The sequence below is a fragment of the Saccopteryx bilineata genome, chromosome 2, assembly GCF_036850765.1.
Source record: "Saccopteryx bilineata isolate mSacBil1 chromosome 2, mSacBil1_pri_phased_curated, whole genome shotgun sequence".
Classification (NCBI taxonomy): Eukaryota; Metazoa; Chordata; class Mammalia; order Chiroptera; family Emballonuridae; genus Saccopteryx; species Saccopteryx bilineata.
This window is the reverse complement of record NC_089491.1, coordinates 10,222,937-10,249,870: the sequence shown is the minus strand read 5'-3', so window position 1 is coordinate 10,249,870 and position 26,934 is coordinate 10,222,937. Positions and strand designations below refer to the sequence as shown.

The 26,934-nt window shown below is 43.2% G+C and overlaps 1 protein-coding gene across 10 annotated transcripts in view; it reads left to right on the top strand.

Annotated features, from left to right (window-relative positions):
* The first annotated feature begins 2,660 nt into the window (after nt 1–2,660).
* Nucleotides 2,661–26,934, top strand: part of GAPVD1 (GTPase activating protein and VPS9 domains 1) — an 81,118-nt gene continuing 56,844 nt past the window's right edge. For 8 of the 10 annotated variants that reach the window (XM_066256222.1, XM_066256220.1, XM_066256221.1 and 5 more), the window contains exon 1: nt 2,663–2,814. The gene's annotated coding sequence lies outside the window, so the exon portion shown is untranslated. Of the gene's footprint in view, nt 2,815–8,872; nt 8,977–26,934 lie in introns of all 10 variants that reach the window. The other 2 variants (XM_066256215.1, XM_066256214.1) reach the window with 2 other exon arrangements.

Below are 26,934 nucleotides of genomic sequence, written 5' to 3'. Positions count from 1 at the left end.
GAGAGAGAGAGAGAAAGGGGAGGAGCAGGAAGCATCAACTCCCATATGTGCCTTGACCAGGCAAGCCCGGGGTTTCGAACCGGCAACCTCAGCGTTCCAGGTCGACGCTTTATCCACTGCACCACCACAGGTCAGGTCCAGCTCAAGTTCTTCGTTTGTACATGACAGAATAGAACTCAGAATAGTTGACCATCCCCGTGCTCTTTTTACTTACCACTCCCAGTACAGTTTCTTCAGGACTGTCAGAAGTTTTGGGGTAATTTTTCTCCTCCTCCCTGGCCTGATTGCTCCAGTCCATCTAGACTAGTACTCAGTGTCAAGAGCAAACTGTGAATGTGTTAATTTGCGCATTCATTTTGTTTTGGCTGGGTTCTTTCTTCACAATCCTCGTTTACCATTTCCCTTCTTGAAATCCAGTCAACCAGTCTTGCTTCCTTCTAAGGTCATGGCCCCTCAACTTGATGGAGCCTTTCTCGGGAATCTTATATCGGTTTGTATCTTAGTTTACTATTACTATCATTTTTTTTTTTTTTGACAGAGACAGAGAGAGAGTCAGAGAGAGGGATAGATACGGAGAGACAGGAAGGGGGAGAGACAGGAAGGGGGAGAGATGAGAAGCATCAATTCTTCATTGCAGCACTTTAGTTGTTCGCTGATTGCTTTTTTCATATGTGCCTTACAGCAGACTGAGTAACCCCTTGCTTAAGCCAGCAACCTTGGGTTCAAGCTGGTGAGCTTTGCTAAAACCAGATGAACCTGCACTCCAATGGTGACCTCGGGATTTCGAACCTGGGTCCTCCGTATCCCAGTCCGATGCTCTATTACTATCTTTAAGCTTTGTAAGCTAGCCTTTCACCCTAGTGTGTAAACTGTCCTGTTGCTTTTTTTTATTCCCCTGATGCTTTGAGCAATGCTTTATAACAGCTGGTAAATAATCTTTGATTGAATTGAATTCCTGAATTAGATTAATGGCAATTTTTTTTTTTTCATTTTTCTGAAGCTGGAAACAGGGAGAGACAGTCAGGCAGACTCCCGCATGCGCCCGACCGGGATCCACCCGGCACGCCCACCAGGGATGACGCTCTGCCCACCAGGGGGCAATGCTCTGCCCATCCTGGGCGTCGCCATGTTGCGACCAGAGCCACTCTAGCGCCTGAGGCAGAGTCCACAGAGCCATCCCCAGCGCCCGGGCCATCTTTGCTCCAATGGAGCCCTGGCTGCAGGAGGGGAAGAGAGACAGAGAGGAAAGCACAGCGGAGGGGTGGAGAAGCAAATGAGCGCCTCTCCTGTGTGCCCTGGCCGGGAATCGAACCCGGGTCCTCTGCACGCTAGGCCAACGCTCTACCGCTGAGCCAACCGGCCAGGGCCGCAGATTAATGACAATTTGATGGCAAAAATACCTGACTAGCTTACCATAGAATGATACTGTGATAATAAGACGAGGCAAGAAATATGAAGCAAATTTTGACAGTTTTTAAAAGCAATATATCAAGGCAGATAACTATATAGAAAGTAGTCTGGGAGCTGATTCACACTTGAAATAGAGAAATGATGATTACTTTTTTTTTTTTTTTTTTTGGTCTGGAGACTTAAGAATGTTGGATGATATAATCGTTGTTTTCATTTTTTGAAAGGCTGTCAAGTTGAAAATATTCTATATTGCTCCAGGCAGCATAATTATTAGCAGTGGAAGGAAGTAAACGGGGAGATTTCAGTTCAGCAGTTGCAGAAGGTTCTAATACTTAGAGATGTCCAACAGGGCGCGGGCTGCTTTCCTGCAGGTAGTGAGCTCCCTGAAATTTGTACTGTTGAAACAGAAGTTGGATGACTATCTGGCTGGAATGCGCAAGAGGGAATTCCTGCCCCGGCAGGAGTTATACACTAATGACCTTTAAGAAGTCTTTCAACTCTAAGCTTTTGACTGTTCAGCTCAGTTGAATAGCTTAATTGTTTTTGTAAAAAAAAAATTTTTGTTAGATAAATTGGCAATTAATTTAAAGACTGTATGATCAAGTTTACAATAAGTACAATTTGATAAAATGGGCCTAACCTGTGGTGGCGCAGTGGATAAAGCGTCGACCCGGAAATGCTGAGGTCGCTGGTTTGAAACCCTGGGCTTGCCTGGTCAAGGCACATGTGGGAGTTGATGCTTCCAGCTCCTCCCCCCTGTCTCTCTCTCCTTTCTCTCTCTCTCTCCTCTCTAAAATGAATAAATAAAAAAAAATTGTTAAAAAAAATTTGATAAAATGAGGAAAGGGAAATCGGGTTTAAAAGTCCAGATACCATTAAAGGGGGAGGGAGAGGCAGAAGAAGAAAAGGTGAGGGGAAGGGGGGACGGGGAGAGAGTGTGAGAGCAGGGAAAGAGTTGGTGTTTGAAATGATGTGTCCTGGGCAAGTGACAGGTGTTAACGAAAACGTAAACGCTTTGAATTGATTCACTTTACACTAATACTTGCGACTTTTCATATCCAGCAGTGTCGTAAGCGGAAGCGAAAGCCAGTATTTAGCGAAGAACAATTTCCCGGAAGGCGCTCCGCGGTACCGTGGTCACCCAGGACGGCTCAAGCGGGTAGCCGACTGGCGCTGCTAGACCGGAAGAGCCGGCCGCCGGCCGGAACTACCAGTTCCAGGAGCCCCTGCGGCGTCGCGCACGCGCGATGGTGTGGCGGCAGCGCCACCGCAGGACGCAGAGAAGCCAGCTAGCGAGTGGCGGTGACGGCGGCGGCGGTGGCAGTTCGCGGATAGGGCGTCTGCTGCGAGGCCGAGTGGCGTTCGGGCGGAGACCTCGGTTCCTTCCTCCACATGATCCTCTTGGTGAGTGTCCGTCCCCAGTTAACCTGCTCCTAGTGCACGATTTCCTGTCTGGCGACGGGACTGCTCCGGCCTTGGGCCGCAGCCTGCGCCTGACGGCCGGGCCGCGGGGTTCAGCTGACCCCCGGGCCCTTCCCTCCTGTGTTGGGGGAAGTGGGGGTGGGGAGAGACAGTGTTAGATGGAGGGGAGAGGTGGTGCGGCGCGCCGGGGCTAGGGCGGCCTGGGGCGGGCGAGAGGGAGGGTCGCGTGGGGGATGGGGTGTGAGGCGAAGCAGGTAGGAAACCGAGCATAGGAGGCGAGAATGAGGTGGAATGTCCTCTGAGTGCCGCTGGTGAAGATGTCGTGCTTCGCGGACTCTTGACAAGCGGGACTCACCGGTCTGGCGGGCAGCCCACCTACCGTAAGCACACACTGTACTTGATACCTTTCCACTTGCTGTTGGAGGTAATGGAAGTGAGGTTCTGTTGGTTGCTTCCATCTCCTTTCCTTCAATCTTACCGTCTATTGCTTGACAAAATTTAAATGGGTGCTGGCTAGGCAGACAGAAATAAATAGGGCTCTGTGTACATATGTATCTGCGTAAAAACAGAGAGGGGCATGGTGATGTATTCAGATAAGAGCTAGGTCAAAGGAGATTTCAGTGTTTTTATTTTAAAATTGGTGACAAAAATCAGTTTGAGCAAGGCTTGAACTAGAAGTGGTTTTTAACCTGAGATTCACTGGTTGGTGAACAGAACTGGGTGGGGGTCGGTGAAGGGTTCTTGAACTAAAATGGGATAACTGTAATTTATTATTTCCTTCAATTATGAATGTGGGCAACAAACCACAGTTGAGGTAGCAATGCCTGTTACTTTTTCACCAATAAAAATTACTGATGTTGTATCATGTTTACAGTTGCAGATATCTCAAAATATCCTTTATACTTTTTTGTTCACATTTATGCTATTGTTAGACCCATTGTTCTTGTTCTTTAATGTAATGATAAAGATGCACATACTTTATTATATCAAGATCTTTAAAAATTGTTTTGTTAATAGTTCAGTATAATCGGTTTCCTTTGCAATCTCATGTATTTCATTGTGCATTTAAAAGCAGTCTGAGAAGGGGTCCTTAGGCTCCACCAGACTACTGAAGAGATCCACGGTACAAAAAAATTAACTCCTGAAGGAGGAGTAATTTTGGGGGGACCTATAGGTATGCCTGGAAGAATATTTGAATATTGCATGAGAATAAAGACAAGCAAATAGTATGATAAATGTGAATGAAAGAGGGAAGTTTGTAATCAGGGAAGTAAAAGGAAAGACTTGGCTGACATCAGAGCAATATATATATTTTAAAGATAGACTTGTTCTGAGTACTGGGGAATCAGCAAAATAATCTGAGGAAGAAAGGGTAGTGAAGACTGCGGCTTTAAGATGTTCATATTATTGCATCTCCTAGTTCCAAGTGACGAAGCCCTCCGAGCTCTTGAGTAAGCCTGTGATAAGGAGTTCTTGTGTGTGCTGGTTTTCTTTAAATCATATGGCTAGTGTGGCTTTTAAAGAATTGTCTATTCTTTTTTTTTTTTTGCATTTTTCTGAAGCTGGAAACAGGGAGAGACAGTCAGACAGACTCCCGCATGCGCCCGACCGGGATCCACCCGGCACGCCCACCAGGGGGCGATGCTTTGCCCATCCTGGGCGTCGCCATGTTGCGACCCTCCTGGGTGTCGCCATGTTGCGACCAGAGCCACTCTAGCGCCTGGGGCAGAGGCCACAGAGCCATCCCCAGCGCCCGGGCCATCTTTGCTCCAATGGAGCCTTGGCTGCGGGAGGGGAAGAGAGAGACAGAGAGGAAGGCGCGGCGGAGGGGTGGAGAAGCAAATGTGCGCTTCTCCTGTGTGCCCTGGCCGGGAATCGAACCCGGGTCCTCCGCACGCTAGGCCGACGCTCTACCGCTGAAGAATTGTCTATTCTTAAGTGAAAAACCCCAGGCTCTCCAAATGTATTATCCTATTGCTATTACCTTCTTTTCTTTTCTTTTTTTTAAGATTTTTTTTTATTATTGATTTTTTAGAGAGAGGAGACAGAGAGAAATGGGGATGGTGGAGCGGGAATCATCAACTCATAGTAGTTGCTTCTAGTATGTATGTGCCTTACCTGGCAAGCCTGGGATTTGAACTGGTGACCTCAGCATTCCAGGTCGACTCTATCCACTGCACCAGCACAGGTCAGGCTATTATCTTCTTTTCATGTGTGATAGAAAGTAAACGTATAGATTATAGAATTGGAGGGTTGGTAAGTCTTTTTTTGGAAATGCCATTTAAAATTTTTGCAGTTCAACTTCATTTCGACATCAGCACTCTCACTAATTACTCAACATTTTTTTCAGAATACATGTGACTTGAAATTTGTACCTGTTTGTAAGGAACCTGTCAACATCTGGTGTGAGATTTTTTTTACCTCCTCTAAAATAATGGCAATAATGGAAAACCACTTTTGCAAACTTTTTTTTGGAAAAAATGAAAGCTATAGAAAGGTCAAGAGGAATATTTTATGAAATAGATGTTGGTGTTGAAATAGTTTATGTTGAATTGAATGCAGTATATTACAAATCACTGCCTTGGAGAGGTTTTGCCTGGTACTTTCTCTGTATTTACACTGTCTCTTTGTCATTCTTTGTTCCCTGTCCCTGTATTTTATTTATAGTATTTACCTATCTATCTGATAACATATAATTTGTATACTTTACTTAGTATTTTAATCTTTGTCTCCCCATTAAGATGTCAGCTCTGTGAGAATAGGAACTTTGTTCTCACCACTGTGCTGGTATAGTCGCTGGCTGGCACATAATAAATACTCAATAAATATTTGCTGAATGAATTACCGAATGAGTTAACTTATGCTAGGTTTTTATTTCTAGGAATAAAACACCCATTTTTAAAATTTTGTAAGTAGTATTATGTATGCTGGATAGAATTTGAACGTTTTTATCTTACAGTTTTTTTTAAAAGACAGGAAATTATTTTTCAAACACTTTGTGGTGCTCTCGTGGTTCCACAACAGACGACTAATGATTCTTAGCACATGCTGACAGACAGGTTTGATTGTCCTTAGCTTTCTATCATGATGTCAAGGAAGGGAGTGTGGGTGAAGTTCTTCTTTTGCTAAGGCTCTTTGTGTGATCCTAGTTTGGTATAAGTGACTCCAAATTTTTCACATCAGATGGATAAAAATTTCTAATGTCTGACAATATCAAATATTAGTGAAGATTTGGTTGAAAATGGTCATCTAGAAACTGCTGATGGAGTTTACATTGGTACAGTTGCCTTGAGAGACAATATTTACAGTACTTAGGAAAAGTTGAAAATAGACACATCTCCCCTATAATGTCACAATTTCTGGAAGGCAGTAAGAATAATGGAAGGTGGAGACAAAGGGGATGATATCTGTAATGTTTATTTAAAGACAATAAGCAACTATGACTGAGTTAATAGTTAATTCTGGGAGACAAAATACAAATACTGAATCATTCTTTGTACCTTTCCCTATTTTCTGTTTTTTTTTTTAATTTATTTGAATCCATAATATTTATTTATTTATTTATTTATTTATTTATTTATTTTAGAGAGAGAGAGACACGCAGGCAGGAAGGGAGAGAGATGAGAAGCATCAGTTCTTCATTGTAGCACCGTAGTTGTTCCTTGATTGCTTTCTCATATGTGTCTTCACTGGGGGTGCGGGGCTCCAGCCGCTGAGCCAGTTACCACTTGCTCAAGCCAGCGACCTTGGGTTTGAAGCCAGTGACCTTTTGGCTCAAGCCAGCAATCATGGGGTCATGTCTATGATCCCACACTCAAGCCTTCAATCTTGGGGTTTCAAACCTGGGTCTTCAGCATCCCAGGCCAACACACTATCCACTGCGCCACTGCCTGGTCAGGCTGAATCCATAACTTTTAAGTGTTGTTTCCCAACTCTTTGAAAAATTGTAAGCCCAAAAAAGAGTTGCAAGAGTAGTACAATAAATACTCATATGTTCTTCACCTAGATTCAATATGTTAACGTTTGCTGTGTGTGGTTCATGAACAAGTAGACAAATGTGAGTTAGGTATAGATACGCACAGCACACCTTTCCTCACATACTTTAGGCTGTATTTCCCAAGAACAAAGAGATTTTCTTCTACATATCTACAATTCAGTTGTCACCCTCAAATCAAACATGGATGTAATATTATTTAATGTATAATATAATATATATATCCAAATTTCCCCAGTTACCCAACATTGCTCTTAATTTTTTGGATTTTATTTTTGACCCAAGATTTAATTAAGGATCTTGTATTTAGTTACTTGCTTGTATCTAAAATCTTTTCTTTTTTTTTTTTTGTCTCTCATGACACTAAGCGTCCAGACCAGGTTTTATAAGATGCCCCTCAATCTAGATCTGTCTGAACGTTTCTTCATGGTCAAATTCAGGTTAAACATTTTTGGCTGGAACACTACCTAGGTGATTTTAGGTCTCTTTCAGTGTAGGTCAAAGAGGCATGTCAGTTTCATTACTGATGTAAATTTGACTATTTGAAGAAGATAATGTCTACTAGGTTTATATTGTGAAGGCACCCCTTTCTTTTTTGTAATTAATAAGTAATCTGTGGAGTGATCATTTAAAAACTTTCCCAGAGTCATGAGTTGTTAATTAGACACCCTGGTATAAAAGGTCAAGACCATTTTGATTGGAGGTACTTCTAACAGTGAGAGGATGCTGTATGAAAGCAGCAGCAGCAGCATGGCTTTCACTCAGTAATTGCTAGTTATCTTTTGGTGCTCACCTCTCAAACTACTTTCACTCTTCTTCACCTTAGTACCACATCCCTGACTTTAAAATAAGCCCTGCTCTTCTGATGCCTTCCTGGCCACTGTCAGAATGCCGTCACCTCCCACTTCCCCCAGTTGGCTCTATGAGCTTGTGAGCTGCCTTCCCGTGATGGCACACAGCACTTACCACCTGACCAGGTGATGCAGCCTGATAATGTCATTCTGGAAATCGCAGCAATATATGTTAACTTCTGTTTGATTCCACTCACAACACAACATTTGCCACTCTTTCAATGTGATGTGCTTCAGTTTAAATTACTTTTATTTGGAAAAATTACCCCCTAATATTTGTAGAAAATTGAAGAGGGAAGGTGAATTATATTTTAATATTAAGAAATTTCACTTAACTAAAAAAAATTTTTAGCAGTGAAGTATATTGGGCAGAGTTGGTTATATCACACTACGATTCTCCAAGGTAAAGTATGACTTTTTTTTTTTTTTTTGTAAAAGCCTGATATAGGTGAAATCCTTCTTACTTGCTTTGGAAATACCAGTACTTTTAAAAATTTTTCATAAATGGTTAATTTTTTTTCCCCTTTCAACTTTGTTTTTTCCATACATACTTTCTTCTCTGGAGTTGATTTTTTTTTAAACAGGAAGGATTTCAGTTTTATTTTACATTTTAATTGCCTAAACTTGGGTTTGCTTAGAATTATTTGTGGCTTTAACTCGAAGCCTAATCAAGATGTTTTCATTTGTAAAGGAACTAGGATCAATAATTTCTCTTTCATGTATACCTTTTACTTATTATTATTTTTTTAATTTAGTGAGAGGCAGAGAGACAGACTCCTGCATGCGCCCTGACCAGTATACACCCTGCAAGCCTACTAGGGGGCGATACTCTGCCCATCTGTGGCCACTGCTCCCGTTGCAAGGGGAGCATTCTTTAGCGCCTAAGGTGAGGCCTTGGAGCCAGCCTCAGCGCCCGAGGCCAACTTGCTTGAGCCAATTGAGCCATGGCTGCAGGAGGGTAATAAAGAGAGGGGGGGGAGGAGTGGGATAGCAGATGATTGCTTTTCCTGTGTGCCCTGACTAGGAATTGAACCCAGAATTTCCATATGCTGGGCTTATGCTCTACCACTGAGCCCACTGGCCAGGCCATGTATCCACTTTAGAAGAAGCTTTAGATACTGATCTGTTTGATTTTTGTTTTTTTAAATTATAGGTAATTAAAATTTACTTCCATTTGCATCTCTGATTTTTTCAGATTATTTTACAATTTTATAAAAACATTTTCAGAAGGGCAATTTTTCATTGTTCCTAAGCTGAAACTGGGGCTTGAACTCCACAATACAGTGATCGAAAGAAGTGGTAAGTGTTGGCTGGATAGCTTGGTTTGTTAGAGCTTCATCCTGAAAGTGTGGTGGTTGCCTGTTGGATCTCTGGTCATGGCACACACAGGAACAAATCGATATTCCTGTCTCTCTCTCTCTCTCTCTCTCTCTTTTTCTCTTTCTTTCTCTCCCTCTCCCTTCCTCTCTCTAAAATAAATAAATAAAAATTAAAAAAGAAAAATAAGCCTGACCAGGCAGTGGTGCAGTGGATAGAACGTCGGACTGGGATGCAGAGGACCCAGGTTTGAGACCCCGAGGTTGCCAGCTTGAGCGCAGGCTCATCTGGTTTGAGCAAAAAGCTCACCGGCTTGGACCCAAGGTCTCTGGCTCAAGCGAGGGGTTACTCGGTCTGCTGAAGGCCCGTGGTCAAGGCACATATGAGAAAGCAATCAATGAACAACTAAGATGTCACAATGCGCAACGAAAAACTAATGATTGATGCTTCTCATTTCTCCGTTCCTGTCTGTCTGTCCCTGTCTATCCCTCACTCTGACTCTCTCTCTGTCTCTATAAAAGAAAAAAAAGAAAAAGGAAAATAAGCCTGACCAGGCGATGGTGTGGTGCATAGAGTGTTTGCCAGGGACGCTGAGGAACCAAGTTCGAAACCCCGAGGTCACTGGCTTGAGCGCGGGATCATCTGGCTTGAGAGCTCGCTCATCAGCTTGAGCGCAGGGTCGCCGGCTTGAGTGTGGGATCATAGACATGGCCCCATGGTCGCTGGCTTGAGCCCAAGGTTGCTGGCTTAAACAAGGGGTCACTTGTTCTGCTGGAGCCCTCTGGTCAAGGAACATATGAGAAAGCAATCAATGAACAACTAAGGAATTCCAACAAAGAATTGATGCTTCCTGTCTGTTCCTGTCTGTCTCTCGTGCGCTAAAAAAAAGAAAAAGAAAAGAAAATGAAGTGACCACCTGTTGATACTTCAGATTCTCTTATTTAATATAGATGAATGAATAGTTGAGCAAATTAAAAAAGAATTTTTAAAAAAAATTTGTTGTTCCTCTTATTTATGCATTTATTGGTTGGTTCTCGTACGTGCCCTGACTGGGGATTGAAACTGCAACCTTGGCGTATTGGGACTATGCTCTAACTAACTGAGCGCCCGGCCAGGACAGTTGAGCAAATGTTAAAAAGGAAACTTAGAGTCCTTTCTAGGGATCTCTATAATGTCTTTTTTTTTAAGTTTGAATATGAAACTTCAATGTATACATTTTTTTGTAAGCCATTGAAAATTTTATTTTTTAAATTAAATAAATTTTTAAAAACTATTTCTATTGATGAGAGAGAAAGGGGGGGGGAATAGAAGAGAGAGAAGCATCAACTTGCTGTTTCACTTAGTTTTATTTAGTTGTGCGATCACTAGTTGCTTCTTGTACGTGCCCTGACTGGGGATTGAACCCACTGGGATGATGCCCTGTCTACCAAGCAACCGGCCTGGGCCTGTAAGCCATTTTTTTTTGATGTAAGGCTTTAAGCATACTGTTGTAACTGTAAAAATAGGCAAGATGTCTGCTCATTAACCTAAGATGACTGTCCTGGAGGTGCTTGCTTGGTCTTGCTCCCATGTAATGCTGGTACACCCACGCTGCAGACTAGTGGAAAGCATGTTGTCAAACGTGTTCTGTTCTCTTTCCTTTTTTTCCTTACTAATTTGCTTTCAGTATATTTTCTGTGAGTCTTTGAAAGGATTAAACCATGGTTTTTCTATTAGAAAATTTAAAAGTCAAAAGAGAGATACTAGCCTTTTTGTCCCCATTCAGGATCAGAGTCAAATTATCTTCCCAAGCAGTCTTAATTTTATACAACTACATGTATTTTTAAAGTTTTTAGGAGTTAAGCTAAATTAATCTAATTTTAACCCACTTTGAACTGTCTGTCTGCTTTCACTTTCTAATACAGGACTGTGACCCATTTCTTTCTTTTTTAAAAATATTATTTATTTATTTTTTATAGAGACAGTGAGTCAGAGAGAAGGATAGACAGGGACAGACAGACAGGAAGGGAAAGAGATGAGAAGCATCAATCATTAGTTTTTCGTTGCGTGTTGCAACACCTTAGTTGTTCATTGATTGCTTTCTCATATGTGCCTTGACCATGGGCCTTCAGCAGACCGAGTAACACCTTGCTGGAGCCAGCGAACTTGAGTTCAAGCTGGTGGGATTTTCCTCAAACCAGATGAGCCCACGCTCAAGCTGGCGACCTCGGGATCTCGAACCTGGGTCTTCTGCATCCCAGTCTGATGCTCTATCCACAACGCCACCGCCTGGTCAGGCTGTGACCCATTTCTTGATTTTATTTCCATTATTTATAAATTCTGAATAATTCACAAAAATATATTAGGTATAAAAGTTATAGCACGTAAGGTAGAGGTACAAAATTTTTGCAAATATTGATTTCTGTTCCAGAAAAACTTAGGAAAGAATAGATGAATTCTTTTTGAAAAATGATTTCATTTTTACCACATTCTTTATAACCCAAGGAATGTTTAACTTTTTAATTTCTTTTTTTAGATTTTATTTAATCATTTTTAGAGAAGGAGAGAGAGAGAAGGGGGGAAGAGTAGGAAGCATCAACTCTCATAGGTGCCGTGACTGGGTAAGCCCAAGGTTTTGAACTGGGGACCTCAGTGTTCCAGGTCAGTGCTTTATCCACTGCGCCACCACAGGTCAGGTGGAATGTTTGATTTTTTAAAACAAAATGCCCTTGGCCCTGGCCAGTTAGGTCAGTTGGTTAAGAGCATTGTCCGAAACAACAAGGTTGTAGGTTCAATGCCCGGCCAGGACACACACAGGAAGCAGCCAATGAATGCATGGCTTAGTGGAGCAACAGATGAATGCTTCCCTTCCTCCACCCCTCTTTCTTCCTTCCTCTTTCTGTCTCTCTAAAAATAAAAAAATTAAGCCCTGGCCAGATAGCTCGGTTGGAGTGTTGCCTAGTGTGGAGGTTGCTGGTTCAATTCCCCAGTCAGGGCACATACAGGAACAGCCTGATGTTCCTCCCTCTCTCTCCCTGCCTTCCTCAAAAATAAAAAGCCTGACCTGTGGTGGTGCAGTGGATAAAAAATATCAACTTGGAACACTTAGGTCGCCAGTTCAAAACCCTGGGTTTGCCGGGTCAAGGCACATACAGGAAGCAACTACTATGAGTTGATGCTTCCTTCTTCTACCCTCTTTCTCTCTCAATCTCTCTCTCTTTCTCCCCTCTCTCTAAAAAATTTTAAACAACCACAACAAACCTTTTAATACCTAACTATTCAGTATTCAAGGTTGTGATGAGCTAGCTTGGATTCTGGTGGAAAGTGACTTATTAAGCCCCATTATGAGTAAGTTTCTGTTCCATCATTTCAAAATAGCATCATAATCGTAATGATAAGATAGCTAACATCAAGTTATTTTTCTTTTTCTAGGCATTATGTAAACAATTTAAAATTACACATTTCATAGTTCCATGGAGGCATCATTATGGTTTATTTCTTTTTTTTTTTTTTTACAGAGGCAGAGATAGACAGGACAGACAGACAGGAACGGAGAGAGATGAGAAGCATCAATCATTAGTTTTTCGTTGCGCGTTGCGACTTCTTAGTTGTTCATTGATTGCTTTCTCATATGTGCCTTGACCGCGGGCCTTCAGCAGACAGAGTAACCCCTTGCTGGAGCCAGCGACCTTGAGTCCAAGCTGGTGAGCTTTTTGCTCAAGCCAGATGAGCCCGCGCTCAAGTTGGTGACCTTGGGGTCTCGAACCTGGGTCCTTCCACGTCCCAGTCCGACGCTCTATCCACTGCGCCACCACCTGATCAGGTGGTTTATTTCTTTTTGAAGAAACATTTTAACTAACTAGGTAATTTCTTTTTGTGGTCCAGGAAGTTCCTTTTAGGTTACCACAGTCAATGATAGTAATCTTGTTTGAAATTTGATAATAAATATTTATGATTTTATGAAGTACCATTCTCATAAATGTGATGAAATGGACCTGACAGCCGCTGTTTACATGCTTCTCTGAATTTTGAGGGTGGACTCTTGGGTTTTGAAACAGGCTTTACCAGTATTACAGTTCAGCAAAAATGTAGCCAGAGCTTCCTCAAAGCTCGCGGGTGGCGGACTCTCCCTCTCGGACCTTTGCAGAGGACTGGGGGGGGGGGTAAGTTTTCTATAGTTACTTGGTTTATCTTGATCTCCAGGTTTATATATGTCTTAATGAGATGTCATTAGAGTAGGAGGAAATTAGATGGGTGGTATTTAATTTTAGACTAATAAAATTAATGGATATTTATCTAATTGTGAAAGTTCTGATATCCATTTCTGGATTGGGTAGATATTTTTGTATCATTTATTACGTCTGGGAAATAAAGGGATATAACTTCAATGCTTTTGAAGCTCTACTTGTTGTGTAGCTTATTTTTGAACTATGTTTAGAAATTAAGGACTGTGTCCTTTTGGTTGCATTTGAAATTTTTCACATCTTAAATATATTATGATTCACAATACATTGTCTGGTCCTCAGTGTTTAAGTAATTGGGAAGAGCTTAGAGCCAAGTTTTTATGTTTTTTTTCTTTTTCCTTTTTAAATTACTAAAGTAGGCCCTGGTTGTTGACTCAGTGGTAGAGTGTCAGCCCAGCATGTAGATATCCTGGGTTCAAGTCCCAGTTAGGGAACACAGGAGAAGGACCTATCTGCTTCTCCACCCCTCCACCTCTCACTTCTCTTTCTCTCTCTCTCTCTCTTTCTCACCCTCTCTCTCCCCCTCCTGCAGCGTGGCTGGATTGAGTTGGCCCTGGATGCTGAGGATGGCTCCATGGCCTCCACCTCAGGGCTAAGAGCTCGGTTGCTGAGCAACGGAGCAATGCCCCAGATGAGCAGAGCATCACCCCTAGTGGGCTTGCAGGATGGATCCCGGTCAGGGTGCATGTGGGAGTCTCTCTCTCTGCCTGCCCTCCTCTCACTGAATTAAAAAATGAATAAATTACTAAAGTAATAAATATTTCTGTTTAAAAAAAACATGTAAAAACCATGCAAAACTGAAAACTTTTCATCTCTATATATACATACACATATTATATGTTTTGGAATTTTTCTTTTTTTCCTCCCAAATTATACTTAATCCATTAAACCCTCACAACTGTGTGAACATAGGTTCTATTTTATATCCAATTACAAATGAAGAAACCGAGGCATGGAGAGGTGACTAGCCAAAGGTTGCACACCGAGTTAGCAGCAACATTGCGGTTTGAGCCTAGGCAGGGGTTTGTGTCTTAGCCCCTGTGCTGACTCCAGGAGCTTAGCATTCTTTCTTTTTTTTTTTTCTTTTTCATTTTTCTGAAGCTAGAAACAGGGAGAGACAGTCAGACAGACTCCCGCATGCGCCCGACTGGGATCCACCCGGCACGCCCACCATGGGGTGAAGCTCTGCCCACCCTGGGCGTCACCATGTTGCGACCAGAGCCACTCTAGCGCCTGAGGCAAAGGCCACAGAGCCATCCCCAGCACCCGGGCCATCTTTGCTCCAATGGAGCCTTGGCTGCGGGAGGGGAAGAGAGAGACAGAGAGGAAAGCGCGGCGGAGGGGTGGAGAAGCAAATGGGCGCTTCTCCTATGTGCCCTGGCCGGGAATCGAACCCGGGTCCTCCACACGCTAGGCCGACGCTCTACCGCTGAGCCAACCGGCCAGGGCGAGCTTAGCATTCTTATTGGTCTCGGTTTGCTTTGTTCCCTCAGTGATGCGTGCTGGTCATCTTTCTGTGTACCTCTACCTCCTTCTTTCAAACCTAATTGTTAATATTGCCAACCCCATTAGTAATGATTTCAAGTAAGATTTTGAAGGATTTTATTTATTGATTTTAGAGAGAGGAGAGAGAGAAAGGTGGGGAGGAGGGGCGGGAGAGGAGTGGGAAGCATCAATTTGTAGTTGCTTCTATGTGTCTTGACCAGGCAAGCCCAGGGTTTCGAACCAGCAGCCTCAGTGTTCCAGGTCAATGCTTTATTCACAGCACCACCACAGGCCAGGCAAAAGAAATATATATATATTAATTAACAGGGACAGAGAGAGAGTCAGAGAAAGGGATAGATAGGGATAGACAGACAGGAATGGAGAGAGATGAGAAGCATCAATTATCAGTTTTTCGTTGCGACACCTTAGTTGTTCATTGATTGCTTTCTCATATGTGCCTTGACCGGGGGCCTCAGCAGACCGAGTAACTCCTTGCTGGAGCCAGTGACCTGGGGGCCAAGCTGGTGAGCTTTTTGCTCAAGCCAGATGAGCACGCGCTCAAGCTGGCGACCTCAGGGTATTGAACCTGGGTCCTTCCGCATCCCAGTCTGACACTCTATCCACTGCGCCACCGCCTGGTCAGGCTAAAAAGAAATATTTTTAAAAGTCAAGATTTTCAACTGGAATAGTGAGACTACAGTATTATTAGTATTTCTAAGTAATGCATATTAACTGTCCAGATGTTTTGTTAGGATCTGGAATTTTCTAACACAAGAAGTCTCTAGTGTTAGAATTTGGGCACTATCTGGCCTTATATGATATTACTTGCATCTTCAAAGTAGTCTGCCTTTCAATTCCTGAACTTGTGCCAAGAACAGTTGTTACTAAGTCTGTTCTAAAATGTTTTACTCTTGTTTCAAATTACCAAATAAAGATATTAAAGTATCACTTGTTCTATTTTTTTTTTTTTTTTTAGTGAGAGAGAGATACAAGAAGGGAGAGAGATGAGAAGCATTAGCTCGTAGTTGTGGCACCTTAGTTGTTCATTGTTTCTCATACATGTCTTGACTGGGGGGACGGGGGACGGGAGGGTTCCAGCTGAGCCAGTGACCCTGTGCTGCTGGTGAGCCTGCGCTCAAGTTGGCGACCTTGGTGTTTCAAACCTGGGATCTCAGTGTCCCAAGTTTATGCTCAATCCACTGTGCCATCACAGTCAGGTTCACTTGTCCTTTTTTTCTTTTTTTCTTTTTTTTACAGGGACAGAGAGAGTCGGAGAGAGGGATAGAATAGGGACAGACAGACAGGAATGAAGAGAGATGAGAAGCATCAATCATCAGTTTCTCGTTGCGACACCTTAGTCGTTTATTGATTGCTTTCTCATATGTGCCTTGACCAAGGGCCTCAGCAGACTGAGTGACCCCTTGCTCGAGCCAGCGACCTTGAGTCCAAGCTGGTGAACTTTTTGCTCAAGCCAGATGAGCCCGCGCTCAAGCTGGCAACCTCGGGGTCTTGAACCTGGGTCCTCCGCATTCCAGTCCGACGCTCTATCCACTGCGCCACTGCCTGGTCAGGTTCACTTGTCCATTTTTATTCACATTGATATAAATTTCTTAATTGTGAGAAAATATTTTTGGTTCATTAATGATTATTTTAAATATGTTCACTGGAAAGTTAGTAGGTACATACATACATATTTCCCTTTTTATTGAATTTATTGGGATGACACTGGTTAACAAAATTATACAAGTTTTAGGTGCACAATTCTACAATACATATCTGTACACTGTATTGTGTGTTCACCACCCCAAATCAAGTCCCAGCCTATCACCAAGGAGGTATTTACAATTTAAATTCAGTTACTGCTCCTTAATTATTTGGAACTCAGTTAGCAGCAGCTTGGTTGTTCCTAACCGAAGCATTATTCTTCATCATTCAATTATTTATTAGTTATTTATAAATTCAAACATTTATTCAGTACCTGCTAAATGCTGATCTCTCTGTTAAGTAATGGGGATACTTGGAGGACTATACCTATTTCAGAGAACTTAGAGATTTGTTGAGATAAATTTGTTGTTACAAATGGTATAAAATGCTATGATGGAATTGAGCCCAAATGAGAAAGAATCTGAGTCAAGAGAATGGCCAGTGAAGCCTCCTCAGTCTGAGCTGGGCCTGGATAGATGTCTGCTTTCATGCCAGTGGGAGGTGTGACAAAAGGTTCTGAGTATAGAAATCTGGTCTGTGAAAACTACTCAAAATTGTCACTAGAATGTCATGATAGCCTGACCAGGCGGTGGCGCAGTGGATAGAGCGTCAAACTGGGATGCAGAAGGACCCAGGTTCGAGACCCCGAGGTCGCCAGCTTGAGCGTGGGCTCATCTGGTTTGAGCAAAAAGCTCACCAACTTGGACCCAAGGTCGCTGGCTCGAGCAAGGGGTTACTCAGTCTGCTGAAGGCCCGCAGTCAAGGCACATATGAGAAAGCAATCAATGAACAACTAAGGTGTCGCAATAAAAAACTGATGATTGATGCTTCTCATCTCTCTCCATTCCTGTCTGTCTGTCCCTATCTATTCCTCTCTCTGACTCCCTCTCTGTCCCTGTTAAAAAAAAAAAAAGAATGTCATGATAGTGTGGGCCCCACAAGAGCAGACCTTACCTGTCTTTTCATCAGTACCTACCACACAGTAGGTGTTTAATAATCATTTGTTAGAGCAGCGGTTCTCAACCTGTGGGTCGCGACCCTGGCAGGGGTTGAACGACCAAAACACAGGGGTCGCCTAAAGCCATCGGAAAATACATATTTATTATACAATACATTTTTACAATACATTTTTAAATAAAATATGTATTTCCGATGGCTTTAGGCGACCCCTGTGTTTTGGTCTGTGTTTTGGTCACGACCCACAGGTTGAGAACCGCTGTGTTAGAGGAAATGTGTTAAATAAAGCTTGCTGTGCTTGTCTGTTCATTTTTTAAAATTTTTTATTTATTGATTTTAGAGAGAGACACAGAAACATCTATCTGTTTCTGTATGTGCCCTGACCAGGGATCGAACCGACAGCCTCTGTGCTTCAGCACAATGCTCCAACCAACTGAGCTATCCGGCCAGGGCTGTTCCTATTTTTTGAAAGAGATGAACTCATTATTTTCTTTTTTTGCTTAGGAGAGAGATGAGAAGCATCAATTTGTAATTGCAGTACCTAAGTTGTTCATTGATTGTTTCTCATACATGCCTTAACCAGGGAGCTCCAGCTGGGTTAGTGACTCCTTGCTCAAGCCAGCAACCTTGGGCCCAAGCCAGCGACCTTTGGGCTGAAGCCAGTGAGCGACCAAGGAATCATATCTGTGATCCCATGCTCAAGCTAGTGAGCCTGCACTCAAGTTGAAGAGCCCGTGCTCAAGCTGGAGTTGCTTGGGATTTTGAACCTGGGACCTCAGTGTCCCAGGTTGATGCTCTATCCACTGTGCAACCGCTTGGTCAGGCTAAGATTATTTGCAAGACCTTACAATTTTTAGATCATGTGGCTCAACAAAACATTATAAAATGATTAAGAAACTGTTCTTGTACTGAAAGAGGTAAGTCTTGTAAGGCAAAACACATGCAGACAAACCCTGGTAATTAAGCATGATTCTTTATTTATTTTTATTGATTTTAGCAAGAGAGGAAGGGAGGGAGAGAGAGAAACAGGAACATCAACCTGTTCCTCTATGTGCCCTGACTGGGGATTGAACCAGCAACCTCTGTGCTTCAGGATGATACTTTTAACCAACTGAGCTATCCAGCCAGGGCACAACATGATTATGTTTATAAAATATATTTGCAAAGTATACCCATCTCTGTATGGATTGGCTAGATCCATGAAAAGTAGTGGGTAATACAAATCTTCAAATTAAACTTACTTGGTTGATGAAATACATTGTGGTAGGTTATTTAAAAACAGCAGTCAGTTGCTTCTCGGCCTTTTGGCTAAGATCAAGTGTAAAAATGGCAGTCATGTCCTTTTTAGCCTTGTCACATTAATTAGAGAATTACATGAATTCTATGAGGAAAGTGCCTATATAATGAACAAAAACATTACTGACACGGTAAAAGTTCTGACAAGGTGTAATCATCAGTATATAATACTGTTTCCTATGCTTAATCTTAGAATAACATCATCAAATTTGCATATTACTTGTACTATTAATTTAATGTCTTTTTTTCTTTTTTTCTTTTTTTTTTTTTTACAGAGACAGAGAGTGAGTCAGAGAGAGGGATAGATAGGGTCAGGCAGGAACAGAGAGATGAGAAGCATCAATCATTAGTTTTTCGTTGTGACACCTTAGTTCATTGATTGCTTTCTCATATGTGCCTTGACCATGGGCCTTCAGCAGACTGAGTAACCCCATGCTCTAGCCAGAGATCTTGGGTTCAAGCTGGTGAGCTTTTGCTCAAGCCAGATGAGCCTGCGCTCAAGCTGGCGACCTCGGGGTTTCGAACCTGGATCCTCTGCATCCCAGTCAGACGCTCTATCCACTGCGCCACTGCCTGGTCAGGCTAATGTCTTCTTTTATAGACACATTTTATAAATATTTTGAGCCTGACCAGGCGGTGGCACAGTGGATAGAACATCAGACTGGGATGCAGGGGTCCCAGGTTTGAAACTCTGAGGTTGCTGGTTTGAGCGCAAGATCATCTGGCTTGAGCGCAGGCTCATCCAGCTTGAGCATGGGGTCACTGGCTTGAGCATGGGATCATAGACATGACCTTATGGTCGCTGGCTTGAGCCCAAAGGTCACTGGCTTAAAGCCCAAGGTCGCTGGTTTGAGCAAGAGGCCACTCACTCTGTTGTAGTACCCCAGTCAAGGCACATATGAGAAAGCAGTCAGTGAACAACTAAGGCACAGCAACGAAGAATTCATGCTTCTCATCTCTCTCCCTGTCTGTCCCTATCTGTCTTTCTCTCTATCTCTCTGTCTCTGTCACACACACAAAAATTTTTTTTAAATTTTATTTATTCGTTTTTTTTAGAGAGGAGAGAGAGAGGGGGCGGGGAGAGAGACAGAAAGAGAGAAGGGGGGAGGAGCTGGAAACATCAACTCCCATATGTGCCTTGACCAGGCAAGTCCAGGGTTTTGAACCTGCGACCTCAGCATTTCCAGGTTGACACTTTATCCACTGCGCCACCACAGGTCAGGCCCAAAAAAAATTTTTATTTTTTTATTTTTTTATTTTATTTTATTCATTTTTAGAGAGGAGAGAGAGAGGGAGAGAGAAAGATAGAGAGGGAGAAAGAGAGGAGGAGGAGGAGCTGGAAGCATCAACTCCCATATGTGCCTTGACCAGGCAAGCCCAGGGTTTCAAACCGGCGACCTCAGCATTTCCAGGTCGATGCTTTATCCACTGCGCCACCACAGGTCAGGCCCAAAAAATTTTTTGAAAGGTTTACATTACTACCAGAATGAAAGACTAACATTTCTTATCCTAAATAGAAAGCAACTTAAATATAATAAAAGCAAAACAGTGTTATAAAACCTAGCTAGCTACTATCTGCAGAAGGTGCTGAGTTTAAGGCCTGCCATCCCTTAATTAAATGGAGAGATTAGCAAATGTTAGGAAAGTGTTACAGACAGATTGGCACCTTGCTTAGACTTTCTTCTTGGTGGAAACAGAAGAACTGAGACTCAATGAGGTGACTTTCCCTCTTAGTGATTCAGTGTCATTTAGTGTCATAGGGAAGGAAGGGATGCACTGTGTTGGCGAGAGCAGTTTCCCCAGAGCTCCACAGAGGGAGGAGATTTGGAGGCTGGCCTCAAAGGATAAATTTGAGTTCACCTGAAAATAGGGACGGTATGGACTTCTTAGGCTGTATAATAGCATCTGCAAATGTTGAAGATTGCAGGAAATTGTGTGGCAGCAGCATCTGATTTGGGGAAAGTGGAGAAATGTTGAGAGACGAGATAGGAGCTGTAAAAAGGAGGATTTAAGGGCTTAATCCCTAGGAACTTTTTCTGCACTTTCATATACCCTTTTTTCATAGGATTTGAAGGAATCTACGTTATTTATTTAGTCTTAAAGTCAACCAAACCTAACTTTGTCAGACAGTTTGAAACTTTCAAAGAAAGGGGAAGTTGTCCAAATACTGACATATATTAATAGCTATTGAAAGAGTGGGATGGCCTGAGCGGGCAGTGGCACAGTGGATAGACCAGTGGTCCCCAACCTTTTTTGGGCCATGGACCAGTTTAATGTCAGAAAATATTTTCACGGACTGGCCTTTAGGGTGGGACGGATAAATGTATCACGTGACCAAGACAAGCGTCAAGAGTGAGTCTTAGACGATGTAACAGAGGGAATCTGGTCATTTTTTAACAATAAAACATCGTTCAGACTTCAATATAAATAAAATGGAAATAATGTAAGTTATTTATTCTTTCTCTACGGACTGGTACCAAATGGCCCATGGACCAGTACCGGTCCACGGCCCGGGGGTTGGGGACCACTGGGATAGACCATTGGCTTGGGATGCTGAAGCCCAGGTTCGAAACTCCAAGGTGCCACTTTGAGCACAGACTCCTCTGGCTTGAGCATGGGCTCATCTGGCTTGAGTGTGGGCTCACCAGCTTGCGTGTGGGGTCGCCAGCTTGATCATAGGATCATAGACGTGACCCCATGGTTGCTGGCTTGAGCCCAAGGTCACTGGCTCTGTTGGAGCACTCCAGTCAAGGCACATATGAGAAAGCAATCAGTGAACAACTAAGGTGTCACAACTAGGAGTTGATACTTCTCATTTCTCCTTTTCTGTCTGTCTGTCCCTGTCTGTCCCCCCCCTTCTCTAAAAAAAATAAAGAGTAGGATGAATTGAAGTGACCTTGACCATAAATTAAAGCTGGGTGAGTCAGATACTCTCAGCTTTGCCAGTTGTTAATTTGAATTTGGGCACATTTATTTCCTCAGTTTCCTCATCTCTGAAATGTATATAAGAATACCGGCCCTGGCTGGTTGGCTCAGCGGTAGAGCTTTGGCCTGGCGTGTGGGGGACCCGGGTTTGATTCCTGGCCAGGGCACATAGGAGAAGCGCCCATTTGCTTCTTCCCCCCTCCCCCCCTCCTTCCTCTTTGTCTCTCTCTTCCCCTCCCACAGCCAAGGCTCCATTGGAGCATAGATGCCCCGGGCGCTGGGGATGGCTCCTTGGCCTCTGCCCCAGGTGCTAGAGTGGCTCTGGTCTCGGCAGAGCGACGCCCCGGAGGAGCAGAGCATCGTCCCCAGGTGGGCAGAGCATCGCCCCTGGTGGGCGTGCCGGGTGGATCCCGGTCGGGCGCTTGCAGGAGTCTGTCTGTCTCTCCCCGTTTCCAGCTTCAGAAAAATAGAAGAAAAAAAAAAGAAAAAAAGAATACCTGTTTTTCAGGAGTGTTACACAGAGATTAAATGAGAATATACATGTAAAACCCCTGGTCTGGCAATTCTTCTTCCTTTTATTTATTTATTTCCTAAGCACCCATATATTTCACTTCCACCAGCAACTTAAAGCTCTTCAAGTTTAATCATTACTATTTGTAACACTTTATTTTAAGTTTGTTATTGCCGTGCCTGGTTACCTCGATCAGTTAGAGCGTCCTCCTGAAACACCAAGGTTGCAGGTTCAATCCCCAGTTAGGGCACATACAGGAAGCGACAAACTAATGCACAACTAAGTGGAACAACAGAATAAATGCTTTTCTTTCTCTCTTCCTCTCTCTCTCTCTCTCTCTTTCTCTTCCTCTCTCTCTAAAATCAATAAAAAAGAAGTTTGTTATTAAGTGGAAATTAATATAAAAATTGGATTCTTTTACAATTTAGGCCAGTAAGTATATTTGCCTTTCTTCACTTTCTTCAGTTGACCAGGAATTAGTGCTAAATGTAATGTAGCTATGGGAACTTTGTGTTATGAAATTTCTGGATTTCATTTTTGATTATAGTGAATTGAAAAAAAAAGAGCCCTGGCCGGTTGGCTCAGCGGTAGAGCGTCGGCCTAGCGTGCGGAGGACCCGGGTTCGATTCCTGGCCAGGGCACATAGGAGAAGCGCCCATTTGCTTCTCCACCCCTCCGCCGCGCTTTCCTCTCTGTCTCTCTCTTCCCCTCCCGCAGCCAAGGCTCCATTGGAGCAAAGATGGCCCGGGCGCTGGGCATGGCTCTGTGGCCTCCGCCTCAGGCGCTAGAGTGGCTCTGGTCGCAATATGGCAACCCCCAGGATGGGCAGAGCATCGCCCCCTGGGGGGCGGAGCGCCGCCCCTGATGGGCGTGCCGGGTGGATCCCGGTCGGGCGCATGCGGGAGTCTGTCTGACTGTCTCGCCCCGTTTCCAGCTTCAGAAAAATGGGAAAAAAAAAAAAAAAAAAAGTATTTTTAGTGTGATAGTTTAAATGTTACAGTGTGTTACCGGATGTTACATCATATGATAGATAGTAATTTTTTTTTCTTAATAGTGGTTGTTGGTGCCTGACCAGGTGGTGGCGCAGTGGATAGAGCGTAGGACTGGGATGCGGGAGGACCCAAGTTGTTCGAGACCCTGAGGTCACCAGCTTGAGCATGGGCTCATCTGGTTTGAGCAAAAAGCTCAGCAGCTTGGACCCAAGGTTGCTGGCTTGAGCAACAGATCACTGGCTCAGCTGTAGCCCCATGGTCAAGGCACATAGGGAAAGCAATCAATGAACAACTAAGGTGCCACAATGAAAAAACTGATGATGCTTCTCATCTCTCTCCGTTCCTATCTGTCCCTACCTATCCCTCTCTCTTCTCTCTCTGTCTCAGTAAAAAAAAAAAAAAAAAAGTGGTTGTTGGAGATTATAATGAATTAGTGTTCAAATTAATGTTCTCAAGTTTGTATACTTTTTATTTTTAAGTGAGAGGAGGGGAGATAGTGAGACAGATCCCTGCATGGCCCTGATCAAGAGCCACCTGGCAACCCTCGTTTGGGGCTGATGCTCTGCCCATCGGGGGCCAATGAGCTATGTTTAGCACCTGAGGCAGAGGCTCCACAGAGCCATCCTCAGCGGCCAGGCCAATGTTCTTGAATCAATTGAGCCATGGCTGCAGGAGGAGAAGAGATTGAAAGAAAGAGAGAAGGGGGTTAGAGGAGCAAAGGAGAAGCAAATGCATGCTTCTTCTGTGTGCCCTGACCGGGAATTGAACCTGGGACATCCATATGCCGGGCCAACGCTCTGCCACTGAGCCAACTGGCCAGGACCCCAAGTTTGTATACTTTTTCTTACTGAAAAATGTTTGCTAAATGCATGCTTGGATTTAGAAGTATATTATTTGTATACTTTAAACATTTAAAATATACTTTATTTTTAGAACAGTTTAATATTTACAGAGGCCCTGGTCGGTTGGCTCAGAGGAAGAGCATCAGCCCGGCGTGTGAAAGTGCTAGGTTCGATTCCCAGCCAGGGCACCCAGGAGAAGCGCCCATCTGCTTCTCCACCCTTCCCCTCTCCTTTCTCTCTATCTTTCTCTTCCCCTCCCGCAGCCAAGGCTCCATTGGAGTAAAGTTGGCCAGGGTGCTAAGGATGGCTCCATGACCTCTGCCTCAGGCTCTAGAATGGCTCCGATTGCAGCAGAACAATGTCCCAGATGGGCAGAGCATTGCCCCCTAGTGGGCATGCTGGGAGGATCCTGGTGGGGTGCATTCGGCAGTCTGTCTCTCTGCCTCCCGGCTTCTCACTTCAGAAAAATACACACAAAAAAATTTTCAGAAAAATTGAAAAGTTCCCAAATAGACAGTACCAAGTGATATTACTATATTAGTATGATATATTTATTATAATTAGTGAACCATTATTGATGTACTATTATTAACTAAAGTTCATACTTTATTCAGATTTCCTTAGTTTTTACTTGATGTCCTTTTTCTGTTCCAGGACCCCGCTCAGGGTACCATACTTAGTAATGTGGTAATTACATGTCATTTGTGTAAGTTGTACTTGGATCATCATAAATTAGACACACTATTGATAATTTAGTTGCAAAGGTTGCTTTATTCTCAAATTTCAAAACAATACCTCAATATAGCATATTATGTTACTAAAAATGCTCCTAGATTAAAAATAGTTGGCCTTCATTTTACTTTTTTTTAAAAAAAGATTTTATTTATTGATTTGAAAGAGAGAGAGAAGCAGAAGCATCAACTTGTAGTAATTGCTTCTCATATGCGCCCTGACCAGGCAAGCCCAGGGTTTTGAATTGGCGACCTCAGTATTTCAGGTCGATGCTCCATCCACTGTGCTACCACAGGTCAGGCTCATTTTACTTTTATTTATTGATTTTTTAGAGAGAGAGGAGTGAGAGAGAGACAGAGAGAGAGAAGGGAGAGGAGCAGGAAGCTTCGACTCCCATATGTGCCTTGACCAGGCAAGCCCAAGGTTTCGAACCCGCGACCTCAGTGTTCCAGGTCGACGCTTTATCCCACTGCGCCACCACAGGTCAGGCCCTCATTTTACTTTTAAACATCTATTTTGCTTTGAAATTTTCAAAGTGATTTGAAGAAACAAGGGGATCTATTATCTTAATAATGTTTCTTTTTCTTTTATATATATATTTATTTATTTTAATTTATTCATTTTAGAGAGGAGAGGGAGAGAGAGAGAGAGAGAGAGAGAGGAGAGACAGAGAGAGAGAAGGGGGGAGGAGCTGGAAGCATCAACTCACATATGTGCCTTGACCAGGTAAGCCCAGGGTTTCGAACCGGCGACCTCAGCATTTCCAGGTCGACGCTTTATCCACTGCGCCACCACAGGTCAGGCAGGCTCATTTTACTTTTAATAAGCCTTTTATAAGTATAGGTTTCATTGTGTTAGCAAGTAGTCTATCTTACCTCTTTATTTATGACTTTGATATGTCCCACTTTCATGGAAAGTTCATTTTGGTCAGTTCAGTCATGTGATGGACAGGCAATCTGTCTCATCGTGTCCTAGTGAAATGATAAAAATTACCTACCTTTTAATTGACAAGAATAATGATGTTCTACATTGTACAGTAATGTACAGTTTACAGCCACCTCACAGGAACTGCCAGTTTAGTAGTGAGGGAGAGAAGGACATTATCCCAGTTTTGAGGATGACTACAGGGAAACGTAAGTGAAGTGACCACCACAGATCACATTGCCGTAGATGTGAGAACCTCGTCTTAAATGTTTCAGATCTTCAGACTGCAGTTTTGGTATCCTTTCCTCTGAGTTATTTGAAGTAGTCTCTATATAAAAAAATAAAGTAGTAAATGGTTTCTTATTGATTGTCTTATAAAGTTATTCTTGGAATTATTAGATTAATAAAGATATGATTAATTTTACTTTGAAGTCTAATGGTTATTTAGACTTTAGAACTATTACACACACACACACACACACACACACACACACACACATTTTTTTTTTCTTCATTTTTCCAAAGCTGGAAATGGGGAAGCAGTCAGACAGACTCCCGCATGTGCCCGACTGGGATCCACCCAGCATGCCCACTAGGGGGCGATGTTCTGCTCCTCTGGGGTGTCGCTCTGTTGCATCCAGAGCCATTCTAGCGCCTGAGGCAGAGGCCACAGAGCCATCCCCAGCGCCCGGGCCATCTTTGCTCCAATGGAGCCTCGGCTGCGGGAGGGGAAGAGAGAGACAGAGAGGAAGGAGGGGGGTTGGAGAAGCAGATAGGCGCTTCTCCTGTGTGCCCTGGCCGGGAATCGAACCCGGGACTCCTGCACACCAGGCCAACGCTCTACCGCTGAGCCAACTGGCCAGGGCCATTAGATATATATTATTTATTAATTTGGGATGCCTTTCATTGGAAGTTTTCAACAGAGAAAACATGAAACATGATTTTCATTCCATAAAACATTTGAAATAATGTCCTACTTTAGAGTCCTTCTCTTGAGTCACAGGAGTTTGTTCAGGCATAGTCGCTCACATTTGTAACGTGTATCCTCCTGGAACTTGTGGTGTATTTTCTTATTTGTACATTTCACCGTGCCAGACTGTGTGCTGTCTTTCTGTGCTCTGTGGTAGAGTAGGCATGTTTGCTTATCAGGATTTGGCAGACCTTTTCTGTAAGGGCCAGATAGTGAATATTTTAGGCTTTGTGGGCCATATAGACTCTGGCAACTGTTCAGCTTTGCCACTATAGCATGAAAGCAGTTAGAGATAATATGTAAACAAATAGGCATGACTCTGTTCAAATAAAACTTGATCCAACCCTGGCCGGATACTCAGAGCATCCTCCTGAAATGC